This window comes from Branchiostoma belcheri, unplaced genomic scaffold (genome assembly GCF_001625305.1).
Source record: "Branchiostoma belcheri isolate BF01 breed outbred unplaced genomic scaffold, Haploidv18h27 scaffold133, whole genome shotgun sequence".
In the NCBI taxonomy this organism is placed as follows: Eukaryota; Metazoa; Chordata; class Leptocardii; order Amphioxiformes; family Branchiostomatidae; genus Branchiostoma; species Branchiostoma belcheri.
The window spans coordinates 22126-34277 of NW_017802747.1; the positions used below are offsets into that span (position 1 = coordinate 22126).

The following is a 12152-nucleotide window of genomic DNA, read 5'->3' on the forward strand; positions in this document are numbered from 1 at the left end:
ATGCACGTAACAAAACTTCTTTCTGAATTACGGCTTGCTTTATAGACAACTAACACCATTGTTTTCAGGCATTTCTTGTTGCATATATTATCGTGTTTTCAGCATTGTCTTTGTATTGCACCAGAGCCAAAATTAACATATTAACAGCGCATTCGCCAGATCTTGTTGTTAAACTGCCATTCAACTGCCAGCTATACTCGGTGACAGACCAAAACTTATTTAGACCTCGCTGGACTGTCACATAGCAGAATTTTCACCGCCAAGCATCATTCTTTACTTTAGTGTTTCAAACGCCTTGACTGGCCTTGGCCAAACTATCAATGTGTCGCGATATTCGGCGCTTTCACTTGTAAAATGGATAATTAGCAACATAAGAGTGGCACGCGAGAGGGAGTGGAGGGGGTTTTCACACCTTTTGTTCGTTGATTAGTACTGAATGACAAATGATCATGATTAGCCCCACAAATGATTATGATTAGCCCATTTAACGGAGAAGACCTACAAGTACACTTACCTTTACATATTCTGTCAACTCACATGATTCCCGGTCTTGTGTAATCACGAACCACATTAATTTCACATTTATTTCACATGTCAAAAATGTGATTTGATGTCACATTTTTTCACATTTTGCGTTTTCGTGAACATCACATAAATTTCACATTTCGCGAAATGCCAGATGTCTTCACATCTTTTCACATTTTGTAGTCAAACCCATTTCACATAACTTTCACATGAAGACACATTTTTAAAAATGTGACTCAGGTTAACATTGTTTCACATTTTCACTGAGACTACGTTTCACATAAAAATCACATGGGCATCGGCGGAAAAAGAACATACAGGCAGTCACATAATTTCACATAATGGGAGGAGATCCAACATCACATTTAGATAACATCTTTTCACATTTGAAAATGTGATTTTTCTGGACCGTTCACTGCAAATGTGAAAAAAATGTGACGCAAAATAATAACATTTTTTCACATAAAGGTGTCGCGCTTCAGAAATGTTATTTTATATGATTTTCTGTGAACTTATGTGATAAAATGTGATGCTGTTGAACCTCAAAAAAATTCACATTACATCACATTTTTTCACATTTCCTTGAAATTTTGCACGAAATTCACATAATTTTCACATTTATGCACCTGGTAGTGTTATATAGTACATTTACGCGAACTGCTCGACCGAGCCTTGTTAAAAAACGTGACCTTAGCATAAATGCCAATATCAGACAGATTTCCTCATACAGATTTTTTTTACTGGCTTCATAAACAACACGTTTCTTTTACTCATCCTCATCTCATTTCTTTAAATGGATTAAATTTGTTTATTTGGGCCCAAATGACCTGAAATTCGGTATTGAGACACAGTGGGAAAATACCCACAGTCATTTTTTCCCCTTCATTGTTTTAATACAAGCTATTAAGAATTTTTTGGGGGGAAGGGGGCTTTTTGCTGTGTCATGAGTGTTGTATGTTTAAATCATTTAAACAAATTATAAAATGCCTGCCTGTCTACTTTTGTTAGTTTTGCTGCCCTAAGATTCTAATGAAGAACTTTATTGCACGACAAATGCACATATATGGCAAACTACATAAAGAGAGTAAAAACAATAAAATAAGTGTGTTGAGTAAAACCTAATGTCGAATAAAACCTAACATATCTATATCATAATCATTCAAATAATAAGGGATATCACAAGTCGTTGATAAAGTGTTACAATCAAGTGGGCTGATCACAAGTTTCGGTATTTTTTCTAATAGCAAAGCATTCCTTTATATATCTACCTATTTTTGCATTGTGGGGACCGTTACATGTAAAGATATATTCAAATCTGTCTCCAACATCGAGACTCTTAAAATCTATGGTACTTGATTCGAGAAATGTAAATAGCTTGTTACGTATAACATCATATTTGAATAGAGGAGTAAGACGGACTAACCCGTGAATCTGTCGTTCCCCGTTACGTTCTTCCCGTTTTCATCGGTGTCTGAAATCATCACGAAGCCGTCCGCTGCGATGGTTACAACTCGCAGGGTTTTGTTCTTCAAGTCGGACACATACGGAGCGACTTCAGTTGCCCCACCCGCGAATCTTATATCTGCGCCGGGTTGGATGTTCAGCCCAGTGGACAGGTTCCAGTTACCGACCTGGGATAACACAGATAATTAACTGAGGAAGATCAATCACACAAGAACCAAATTTGAGATGGAAGTTGGAAGAAGTCAAGTTTAAACCGTATTTTTAACCACAAGGAATAGGACTTTATGAGTAAGTTTGAAGTGTAATTTTGCAATGCAAGAATTCGTTTTTAAAAATGAAGTTTGTTATGAGGTCACGTAATGCAAAAGACGGGGGACACTACAAACTTTCTGCAACATGTGTCATCAGCATAACGTGAGGTCAAAAAACGGTACATCGCTCATTTTACGACACTTTGTTTGCAGTGTGCAAGACCTATGTAAGTACAATTTACTGCCAAAAAACTCACAGTGTAAACTAGCCTGATAAGGTTCAACATTGTATATATCCTACTTACTCCCACGACGAATGCGCCATGACCCCAACATTTTGTGACACGTGATTCCTACTCTTAGTTTGTGTTGTCATTTAGAACCCGATCAAGCAGGCCTGACGATACTCGTACGATCGTCGTATGGCCGCAAGTAAAATTGAGGACATTTTCGGGATACTCGTGCATATAACATACGACCTACCTTAAATATTACTAAGTTGCTAGTTTTGAACAGTGACATTTTAATGAAAAATAAAATAGAACAAGTAAATTACTACCTCATGCCAGCCATCGCTTTTCAAATTAACGATATTATACTCCGCGTCCAATCGGGCCGCCGTCGAGTCAAAGCGGATATAACCGGTCACTCCGTCTGTCTCCACCTGAAACATTACACCATTACTCGTCTCAGGTCATGTATCATGTTTACTGTTAGGAATTAGGAAAATGTATGGTTGTAAAGAATGCTCGATGCATAAAGCTTCAATTTTGTCCCAATATCAATTTGTGTCTTCATGTTAGGTCTCAATATCAGTTTGTGTCTTCATGTTAACTCTACGTCTTCTTTACTTTAGTCGTAAAGCTATTGGTGAAACTTATTGAAGCAACCTTCAAGAACTGTACAGTTTATCTAACTTGAATTGTGGTATGCTTTAAATCTAAAACTCTTTAAAATAAGCATTCTCTGTTGCTACTAAAAATAAATGTTTTAGTTGTCTTTGTTTTAGACAAACTACATATATTATATATACAATTTTATTCGACTAAAGATCAGTTGGTACAAAGGAGGTGAGAAGTTAAAAAGTCTACTTTTGTGTTTAAGGCTGAAAAAAAGATTACAGAGAAGAAATGCCACATTCTTCATTAGAACTAACGCACGGAAGAAGTGTTTCATGTACAGGGCTGTTAGTGTGTGGAATAACCTTCCAATTGTTATGCAATCCACACAATCCCTGAGAGTCTTTAAGGAGGGTTTGTACAAATACCTCCATCAGTAGATCACAAGCACTGTTCGACAGGATTGTCAGTTTTTTAAAATTATGTATATTGTAAATATGTTATTGATTTAGATGTGTTTGTGACTTGTCCAGTTGTCCACTATGTTTGTATAATGTATCGTCTGTATGTATGAATACCAGGAAGACTAGGGTCCACCGCTAATGGTTATTCTAATAAAGTTTCAAAGTTTCAAAGTTTACATTCTAACACCTGCCTGTTTTAGATACTGCAGCATTGTTGGCCCGTCTGCCCATGGCCGGGACTCCCCGCCATCACAGGCACAGTCCAGAGGCTGAGGAGTCACCGTGACGCCGTCTGTCTGGAGGTTCCGTAAGGCTTGTGCAAGAGCCAGGACCGCATCTGCCCATCTCGCCGTGTACGGCTGCAGGGATTATGCGTAAGAAAGTAAAAATTTTCCATTACAAAACATGCCATTTCCGTACATGCTTATCTATCTCCAAATAATGTTTTAGTTGGTCAGCTTTGGGTTTGTGTGTCTGCTTGTTAGATTGTTCGGTTGTATTATGGCTGGGAAATAATGACAAATGATAGGTTCCAATTTAAGTATGAAGATAACGAGAACGGACAGGGTGTATGTGAGAAGGTGGATGGCATCTGGAGGGATTCAGAGAGTTGTGTAATACCCCAAAAATACCTCGACAGTTCCAGGAAATTTACGAAAATCATAAACACTTCCCGAGGGTCTACTGAACATCCCGTAATTGTCTATTCTGCATCTGTGCATGTCTTGGGACAATGAATTCTTTAAACAATACAACGGCAACTAATGGTATCACATCTGTCGAGGGCCAATTTGATGAAGCAAAGTTATCAAGGGTGCACCTTCAGCTTTTTTTCTTGACGGTTAGAGAGGAAACGGCTGGACATGTATAACAATTACTGTAAACATTTGCACCCATTTCTTCTCAAATCTATAATTACGGTTTTTATAATGATAATGGTTTTTATTGGCCAAACAGTATCCGTGCAGTCACAGCCTTTATACTGCTGAATTGATGCAGGGTATCACATAGTAATCAATACAAATCACAACAATCTAATGACACATATGATACACATATTCGTCGCAAGGGTCTGTGTGGCATAGGTGCTTCTTGTGTCTAACGTTACGGGGGGGGGGGCTTGACTTCTATCAGGGACTTCTTATATGTCTACATTTTTTGTAAAGCATGCTGTGAGTTTCTTTGATAACGGTTAAACATCCAGATAATAAGATACACCAAAAAACAGTTAGTCAAGCAACTGGATATGATTTTGGACATGCTGTGAGTTGTTCCACTTACCCCGATATCTGCACCTCCTGCTCCGGGGTACACCGCCGGGTCCGCCGCTCTCCACTTCGCCATAAACTCCTCACTGTGGGCGCCGTTAGTAGCAGGAGGGATCGGCCCCAACAGACCTCGAAGGAAATCTGGTACGATGGCTGTCCCGTTGTAAGTATCAAAAAGATGCTGTAATAGAAGAAGAACGACGATTGTACATCTTACAATTTGCGGCAACGGCTATTAAACATAGTACAAAAAGGAAGGAAAAAGGATAGCCTAGCAGGCTCTGGGGCGGGAGGGAATGATACAGCGTTTGGAAGATTTTTAACGCGTTCTTTTAATAGCTTCAACCAGCAGCGAGAGAAGGTTCCATTACGCCCACTGCAAAAACAATGGGATGGAACCTTTCTCTTGCGGCTGGTTGTAGGATAGCCGGCTATTAAAAGAACGCGTTAAAAAAATCTTCAAAACGCTGTATCATTCCCACCCACCCCGGAGCCTGCACAGGTGGCTAGGAAAGGGACAGAATGAAAATTAGCATCCTAATAATCTGTTATTACATCTTTTTCAGAATGATGACCCCCATCGTTTTGTGAAACCAGTTTAGAGATAAATGCAGACTTGATATCAAACCAAAAAAATGGAAAAAGAAGAGATATGAAACTTTCGATAAGTTAACATAGTTTGCGGTAATGAATTGCATAGTAGCATGCGTTATTATTCGAATGACATGCAACTGCATAATGGAACTCGCCCCATAGTTTGTTTTGTACACTGCTGGCGACCATTTTTTTATTCTTCAAAACATCAAAACATAACAAGGACAGTGTGGCGCTGCACTCAAGTTTTCTAACAGCGAAACACAACAAAAAAGTACAATTAACATTTAGATTCACAAAGTTGACATATCGGTGCGCCAAAGTCCCACCACCCCAAGACATTAATAAAAAAATGACCAAATGTTTGAAGCCGTGGATTACAAACAACTGTCAATTAAGCAAAACCAAATTTTCGCCTACTAACTTTCGAACACAGATATAGAAATCTAATATAAATTAGCGCTGCAAAAACAATACCTTTGCCCAGGAAGTATAATTGAGACTTACAAATCCAGTTATCCCGTCGCTGACCACCCAGGCCCAACCTTCTCCTGTCATGTCCATGGTGCTGGCTTGTCGTAAGACTTCCGCCGCGTAAGATGCCAGACAGTGAAGGATAATAATACGGACTCCTGTACAGTGATATATACACAGAATAGGTAAGTTATGGTAGCTCCATGATCTTTTATTTATAGCCGGTAGCTATAGAGGGTGTGCACTGTAAAGAAACCATGTCCTGGGTATATTATTCTAGGGCGTTGCCCATTTTCCTTCCTTAAACTGCCTTTTACCTCCCCAAACAAAGTCTGGCATCAATTTTACACAGGGTGGACTCCTGGTGGAGTGAGGAAAGCCGCGCAAAATGGCAGAACCTCTAACCTTTTCAAGGCAGAACCTCTAGCCGGGAAGACCAGGGAATCGAGCGCTTTCCTCGTGTAGTATTTTCCATAAGACTTCACTGTTTTTGGCCTACTTTGAAGTCAGCATTTGTAGCTAAAGCACTACTATGCAGAACCTCTAGCCTTGAAGACCAGGGAATCGAGCGCTTTCCTCGTGTAGTATTTTCCATAAGACTTCACTGTTTTTGGCCTACTTTGAAATCAGCATTTGTAGCTAAAGCAGCTACGTAGATGTCCTAAGATGTAATTGATGTATAAAATAAATTTCCCAGCCATTCGACAAAGCAGAAAAGCCACACTAAATAACAGTATGCTGCATGTAAATTATCGGTTGGATAATCATTTCGAGTAAGTATTTGATCAGCTTATATAGAAGTAAGAAGTAAGCAGTGCCATGCAATTTTGCGGACGTAGACACCTTTCTGGTTTAAAACATGTACATTCTACTCTTTTAAGTAATAACAACGGTATCCTCGTAATATGTACCTGCGCTTTGGATGACTTCCAGCTGTGTGCGAACTTCAGTGTCTGCGACATTTTCTGCTGGGTCGAACGACTGTATGGTGTGGATGTGCCATCCCTTCTTACCTACTAGGAGCTGGAAATCCAACAAGCCATACGTACCTACACAAAGAAAGGCGTATGTATTATGGTTATCAACGATTGAAACGATTGAGATTTAACGTATCATAGACTCCAGATGCCCAGATTAAACAATAGGAAGTAGGTAAAACTATTCGATATATGTAAAACTAATTGGTAAACATAATTACATTGTTTGTGAAAATTTATGGCTTTGGTGTTTAGTAGTCTCCATCCATTTATAAGGACTGTTAATGGTTTGTTCCCATTTATAATGAGAATGTTTGTTGGTGTTCTTTTGCATTTAGAACAGTGTCCGTTTAGTTAAATGCCTCGAAAAATTTGGGTTAGAATAAGGTACGTTTCTGTGCCCCCCCCCCTTTTAACCATCCATCCAATCCACCGGTTGTGATATTGTGTATCTGCTACCTAATGGATCACCTTTATTTTCATCTAAGGTCTACTCTCAAATACTCAGCATTACACAGCTATATCTTTCTGAAACTAAGCGATTTAACAAGTAATTTATACTTTTGTATTCATTTATAATATCTTAATAGCAAACTCTGGTCTCTTGTTACCTGGACGATACCCATGTTTTGTGATGTAATTTCTATTTTACGTCTAGTGGTTACGTGAATATAAACATTTTGCTTGAGTAGGTCTCCACTATGTTTTGCATTGTTCGCATGTTAAAATAAAACAGACTCGAAGATCTTACCGAAGTCATCGTTAGAGACTAAGATGCTCATTTGGTCCCAACTGAAATGCTCCAGCAGGTCGACAAGCGTCTTGCTGATAACACTGTTTGGCCAGGAGATGCGGACCAGCTGCGGGTACTGCTGGGCGTTCTGCAGGGTTGGGTCGTACGCCTCGGGGGCGATGTGGGGTAAGAACAGTCCGGAGCCCACAGGACTGCTAGCTTTTACCTATTAGAGGTTAAAGGACATTGCCATCTGCTGTTACATAATGTTTTCCTTTATGTCTTTATGGCTGAGAAATAGAGACAAAAAGAGAGAAAGAAAGCAAGGAACAATACAATACATTTTAACGCAAAGTACTAAAACTATCTAAATTGAAATACTGTAATTATAACTTTTTACTGTTAATCCACTGTTAATCACATTATAGTCTCTTGTGTTCTCCTTTTCTTGAGAGACCGCTATCATAACAATGTGTGCAGTTATAAGATTTTTTTCCATCCGTGCCAGAATGTTACAAATGATGCAATGATTGAGGTAGAGGTAATTCAGTCCATTTTGTAACAAGAAAGACCAGGCAATTTTTGTTTAATTTCATTAGCACGTTCTTGTTCACTGAACGGTAGCTAGTAACAATAAAGGCACAGCCCAGAATATAAGCCCCATGTCTCACCTGTGACGAAGTCGTCGGTCCAATAATTGCCATAACGCTCTGTGATGCCTGGAAACATTCTAAATATAAAAAAGGCAATTTGTACTTGATATAATAGATGTTGATGATTTTTTCATAGTAGAATGCATTGTGGCACATACGATTTAATGATAAAACTGCTATATTACACTAGTTTCTTTTCCTTACATTCGTTGAAACCACATACTTTATCTAGGGAAATCATGACCCGGACTATGGTGGACAAATTTGGTATTGTTGGAAACGGTTTGAAGCTTTATTTCAGACCACCTAATCGCATTGGAATACAGTCTTTGGTTTTGGAATTGTACATGAAACCAAAGGGTATGACACAGGTATTCCAGAACAGACAATCGTTTTGGAATATCGTCTTTGGTTTTGGAAACGTGCGTGTTAGAACTTTTCGGATGACGCTATGGTAAAAAGTTAATGATCGTGTTATGGTTAGGGTTAGGGTAACCAACAAAAGTGCTAGGAAGGAAAGGTTCGGTATCGTTAGAACGGGTATGACACAGGTATTCCAAAACAGCAAACCATTTTGGAATGTTGTCTTTGGTTTTGGAATTGCACGTGTTCGAACTTTTCAGGTGACGCTATCGTAAAAAGTCAATAATCGTGTTATGGCTACGGTGTGGGTTAGATTAGGGCAACCGAAAGTCCTAGGAAGGGAAAGTTTTGTATCGTTATAAAGGGTATGACACAAGTATTTCAGAACAGCTAACCGTTTTGGAATATATCGTCTTTGGTTTTGGAATTTTACGTGTTTGAACTTTTAAGATGACGCTATGATAAAAAGTTAATGATCATGTTATGCTTAGGGTTAGGGTTAGGGTAAAGGAAAATCCAAGAAAGGAAAAGTTTGGTATCGTTAAACATCAATAGTTACGTAGTAGTAGTATTTCATCAAACGAACCTTGTTGAATCAAGTCCAGGGAGGTGAGTGATACTGTTGAGTTCTCGATGTACTGGAGAGTGACATTGGGAACGAGCTGCTTCTCGTTCACATACTCTACAGCTAGCTTCACGGCGGAAGAAGCAGCAGGGAAGTCTGACAGAGACAGGACACCTGTGGGATTTAAAGAACTGGATATGTAGCAGACCGGTGCTGGCCGATATTTTTGTGTCCTTTATTCACATGTTAATTATTCGTAGCTTATGCGTATACACAATGTTTGTGCCTTATCGGTGTACATTTGTAAATTCTTCTTTTATATACTAAGGGTTATCTACGAAGATCTGAAGATATCCATATGGAGACAAACAGTTGGTATGCAATTGTAAGGCCGTAGCAAGTCAATCTTATGGATGGCATCCTTGGCACACTCCAAATCTAATGCGATAGGGCGAAAAAAAAGGCGGGCCAAAAAAAAAATTTCCTACATTTTCAAATTTTTACATTATCAACCTTGTTGAACAAGAAATTAAACATATTTTGGGCCGGTTCTACTGGTAACTATTACAACACCCATATCTCACTAAAACATAAATATGCCACTAAAATAACTTTAACACTGAAATGAGTTTAAAGACAAGTAAGTTTTTACTCATTGTGCAAATGGTTCTGATTCAGTGAGAACATCTCATACACAGCCACCATTACATACAATAGTTAGTAGCAAAATGACAAAACAAAAGATTAAAGTCTTGTGTTGTCTCCTGTCTTCATATTTATTTGCCACCAAGTTCCGGCATGGCAACAGACTTCCTTACCCATTTTTGTAAAGTCGGACGAAAATAATTGCGCGCGCCGATATGCCATCGATAAAATTTACTTGCCGTTGCCTAATGCAATTATCCGTGTCCACCTCCATGCATATATATCAAATTTCCCTGTTTACATTACACACTATTTAGAGGTATATTTATGGACTTTGCTTTCGAAACCCACTGAGAAAATGAATCATTTTAGTAATCTATCAGATGATAACTTATATGGACTATGAAATGTTAATACTCTCTAGACCTAAGCAGAACCATTATAAGGTACATAATGATTTTGAAGTGATAACAGAAATAAAGTGAAACTTTTTTAAGTTACATTTTTACGTCCTATTACTGTTAAATGGTGAGCTACCGAGAGTTATGAAACTTTGGAATTAAGGGAAAACATTAGGACCTTCTTTCCGTGTTGCCGATACGGTATTACTTGAGTTTCCTATGAAATACCTATGAAATTATTCCAGTTGAACAAGGGGTCCAGTGGTGGATAGGTATACAAAATTGCATATTTAGTGTGTAAAAAATGTTAAAAAAATGGAAAAGCAATGTCCAAAAAGCTAATAAACAATTTTGTCAAAGCCCATACAGCTCTAAACAATTTAGACCATGATTTTGCATCCATAATTCCTCATGTCGACCTCTAATTATTGTTGGCTCCCGGAATAGATTCTGAGCCTTTTCATTAGTTTAATTTCTGGCATTTCATTTTCCTGTCAACCTTTATCCCACGAGCTGTCAAACTAGACTTCCGGAGATAATGATATACAGACCCACAGTTTAGCCACCCAAAACAATAGCTCAGTGTCCGGAAGTAAAAATAAACGAGTCTCTCGATGTTGTTTAACACCTTTGGCGTTATTGCAGGTAAACGTCTCAGCCAACATGGTTATACCATCTAGGCGTATAAAAAGACCCACGCATCCAATGCGTTTTTAGAGTAGCAAAACTGGAAATATTCTGAATAAGGTAAGGTGAAGCACGTGATGAGTCCTTATAGTTTATGGGGAGTCCCCTAAAAATCAACCAAGGGCTCTTTCAGTAACAATTTTCTGTCAGATATTTTGATGTATTTGCTCCACGAGGCTCAATATACACTGGGACAGTGTTGTTTCAACTCGGTATGTAGATATTTAATAAATAGAATATTGAAAAATCTTATTTCCAAGCCCTAAAAACTGCACTGGATGCCTTTAACAAAACAATATAAAACAGCTGTCATATCTTAGTTTCCGCATGAAAACATGATGAATAATAATTGCATAATTAATAATTAAATAATTCTATATGAATAATATATTATAACAATATTATCATAATGTATCGCATGAATGATTTTTCAGTTATCAATGATTAATGATCTGCATGCCGTGTTTACGGTGACTCAGAACCTATCCTGTGTGTTTGTTTCATTCTCATCCCCACTACTGGAATAGTAAAACACAAGTACAGATCTATCATCTTGGGGGATCAACATAGCCTATCGTTTTGGTAGCTAGACTTTGACCTCCATACAACCACCTGGAGTATGCCAAGCAAAGAGGAATCAACCATGTTTAACGAACTATGTGCATTACACATTAAACATGAACAATGACCAAAAGGAGATTCTAAAATTAAAATTGTTGTGACCACCTATTTCAATTTCCAACAGACAGTAATGTTTTAGAATGAATAAAGTTTTACAGGACGACCATAGCATAGTACGTATTTCACGTTTAGCCACACCCCGTTTGGTGACAGCAGTAATATAAGATTGTAAAAGCAAACAAACGCTACCATTAACAGTTGCCCCCCCCCTCCCCTTGGCTTGATAGCCCCCTTGGAAGATGTGCATATGGTGATCCCGTTGTCGTATTTTATCGGTGATGGTACAACAATGCAGTTTTTAAGACCACACTCATAATCATACGACAGTTCATAGTATAATTTATTGCCTAACAATTGTGCAAGGTACAACGTATGGTACCGTTCCACAACATAAACAAACACAAAATATTACTACTCTACCTTACAAAGACTATGAAGTGTAAGATGAGGATGTGTTTATTTTTATAAAAAGACAGGTCAACTTACCAAACCGGACGATGGTTTCCCCCGAAGCCAAATGTGCTGCTGACAGTAATAGAAGAAGTACACTAATAACTCCAGTCGCCAT

The 12152-nt window shown here is 38.4% G+C and overlaps 1 pseudogene; it reads right to left on the reverse strand.

The window, feature by feature from the left end:
- Positions 1-144: 144 nt before the first annotated feature.
- Positions 145-12152, reverse strand: LOC109464168 (annotated as a pseudogene).